Source organism: Capricornis sumatraensis, chromosome 16 (assembly GCF_032405125.1).
Source record: "Capricornis sumatraensis isolate serow.1 chromosome 16, serow.2, whole genome shotgun sequence".
Classification (NCBI taxonomy): domain Eukaryota; kingdom Metazoa; phylum Chordata; class Mammalia; order Artiodactyla; family Bovidae; genus Capricornis; species Capricornis sumatraensis.
Window position 1 is genome coordinate 56,346,617 of NC_091084.1, and position 3,384 is coordinate 56,350,000.

Below are 3,384 nucleotides of genomic sequence, written 5' to 3' on the forward strand. Positions count from 1 at the left end.
TGCCTTGGTCCGGCCACCTGTCCAGCTGGAGCCTCGTCTCTCTGAGACTCAGCTCACACAACCTCTTCCTCCCAAGAGCACCTGGCTGATGGTTCTAAAAATGCTCTCTGGTCTTCCATCTCACAGCCCCTCTGATGTCTGGGCTGGGGAAGGATCATAGCTCTCCATCTCTGAACTACGGCCCCTCCCACCACCTATCAGGGCTTTCTTGGTGGCTCAGTGATAAAGAATCTGCCTGCAATGCAGGAAATCCAGGTTCGATTCCTGGGTCAGGAAGGTCTCCTGGATGAAGGAAATGACTACCCACTCCAGTATTCTTGCCTGGGAAATCCCACTGATAGAGGAGCTTGGCAGGCTATAGCCCGTGGGGTCACAAGAGTCAGACACGACTTAGCGACTAAACCACCAGCTATCACTGACCACCCACCAGCTCTGAGTTCTAAACCTCAGAGGCCTGTTCTAGGTCAGCCTGGGACCCCATAATGTCAGGACTGGAAGGACTTCAGTATGCACCTTGCTGACCCCTCCTCTAGTGCACACATGGGGAAAATGAGTTCCAAAAGGGGCAAGAGATCCCCTCCCACCCTGCAACTCCTATTTGCATAGCCAGGAAGCCCAAGGCTGGGCTGGAGCTGGGGACAAGCCTCGTGCTTTTTCCCAGCCTCCTCTGTTCTCCACAGGTCCCCAGAGGCCACTCCAGAGACTGTTTCCCCGTCTCCCGTGGCCACATCTCACCTGGTCTTTGCTCCTTCCTCTGTGGCTCTGTCTGGGATAATTCTCTCCGAGTGGGGTCAGCCCTCTGGGAGTAAGCAGCTAACGAGCTTCAGATGTCCAGGACAAACTGCCTCACAGAAGGCAGATACTGAGATGCTCACACTGATTGTGGACACCGGCCACTGGAGGTGGCTCAGAGAGGTCCCCTCCTCTTCCCTTCACAGGGTGCTTAATTCTCCACTTGGAAGCAGCAGGTGCCAGGTTCACCCCAGAAGCCCTGACTGGGGTGTCTATTTCAAGGAGGTCTGGAAAAGGGCAGGGAGACTGGAGGACAAAGGCATTTTGATCCCTTGGGAATTTATTTTTCTTTCAAAGTTTTTCTGATCTTTACAGTGAGGTAGCAGGATGGATGGGAAGGGAGGCGGGCGAGCTGCTTGTTGATGGCCAGCTCTGTGCATGCTCCGGACTGGGCACAGATGTCATCTTCACCAACCCTCACAGGCTCCCTGCAAGATTAGGACTGTCACTATTCACTTTACAATGAAGAAAGTTGATCTAAAGATCAGAGAGAAGTGAGGCGGTGTGTCCAGGGTCACACAGCCTCTGAATGGCCAAAACTAGACTTTCAACTCACTTCTGTCAGAGTCCAGATTCTTCCCTACAGCAAGCTAAGATGTTTCCAGAAGACCAGGATGGTATATTATGGTCTCAACGCTACATGAATGGTGAGGGCTTGTGGGCTGCCCTGGTGTTCCAGGCACCAAGGCTGCCTTTGCAGCTGACTCACTCTTCCATCGTCACAGGGCAACAGATTTCATATTCACAGAATGCGGGGGTCATCATCACAAACTCAGGTGAGGTAATCCTAATTGCTGTAATTACAGCCTCAAACATGCCCAGAATACATTCTGGGCACCAGACCCTCTGCCAGGGGTGTTCCATTGGTTAACTGGTAAGAGCTTGGATTCTAGCTGTGTGACCGTAGGCAAGTTACTCTGCCTCTCGGTGCCTTCATTTCCCCATCTGTGAAATGAGGATAGTATTAGTTCCTATCACATGGAGTTGTGAAGTGAAATTAGTTAATATCTGTAGAGGGCTTAGAAGAAGGCCTGGCATAGAACACATATCCAGCACAAGTGTTAACTGATACTGAGCTCAACCTTGGGAGCTGAGATTTTCCTTGAAACACAGGGGTGGAGATTGAGGTAATGCACTGCAGTGATTCTCAAATTGAGTGTGCATCAGAATCACCTGGAGAGTTCATTGAAGTGTGGAGGGCTGGGTCTACCCCCAGAGTCTCTGGTTCAGTAAGTCTGGATTGGGGCCTGAGAATGTGTGTTTCTAGCATGTTCTCAGGTGAAGCTGATGCTGCTGGTCTGGTGACCCTACTCTGAGAAACAGCACTCTAGCAGACCTGAGTTGTCCCAGGCCAGCTAGGACTCTCGCTAGCAGAGGCTCAGTAAGTAATTGTCACCCTTTTAATTTAACTTCAGTGCAGAGTAGCATGTGAAATACCAGACTGGATGAGTTACAAGCTGGAATCAACATTGCTGGGAGAAATATTAACAACCTCAGATATGCAGATGATACCACTCTAACGGCAGAAAGTGAAGAGGAACTAAAGAGTCTCTTGATGAAGGTGAGAGAGTGAAAAAGATGGCTTAGAACTCAACATTAAAAAAATAACTAAGATCATGGCATCTGGTTGCATCATTTCATGGCAAATAGATGGGGAAAAGTGGAAGCAGTAACAGATTTTCTCTTCTTGGGCTCCAAAATCACTACTGATGGTGACTGCAGTCATGAAATTAGAAGACGCTTGTTTCTTGGAAAGAAAGCTATGACAAACCTAGATAGTATATTAAAAAGCAGAGATATCAGTTTGCTGACAAAGCTATGGTCTTCCCAGTAGTCATGTATGGATATGAGAGTTGGACCATAAGGAAGGCTGAGCTCTGAAGAATTGGTGCTTTTGAATTGCGGTGCTGGAGAAGACACTTGGACAGCAAGGAGGTCAAACCAGTCAATCCCAAAGGAAATCAACCCTGAATATTCATTGGAAGGACTGATGCTGAAGCTGAAGCTCCAATACTTTTGGCACCTGATGTGAAGAGCCGACTCATTGGAAAAGACCCTGATGCTGGCAAAGTTTGAAGGCAAAAGGAGTAGAGGGTGGCAGAGGATGAGATAGTTGGATAGCATAACTGATTCAATGGACATGATTTTGGGCAAATTCCAGGAGATAGTGAGGGATAGGGAGGCCTGGTGTGCTGCATGGGGTCCAAACAGTCAGACACAACCTAGCGACTGAACAACAACAAATAACTTGGCGTGTGAGTGAGCGAGTGATGATTACAGGGAATGGAAGGGGTGTTGGACCAGGAGCCCCAGGATTCTGGTCCTGAATTTGCTCCCACCTCTCTATAGGACTTGACCATGTTCCCCTGCAGCCTTGGTTTCCTCCCCTGTGAAACAGGAGTATCTATAATCCTTCCTCACTGATCTCTGCAAGGATGAAACAAGGCCTGGAACAACTCTGACACCCAGGCAAGAGTGACAGACATGGTCTCTGAAGGTGATGGGTTCTGGGAACTGCTCACTGTGACCCTTACTGCTGTCCGTCTTTGCTCCCAGCACCGAGGGCTGCGGCCCATCTCTTTTACTTTTTTC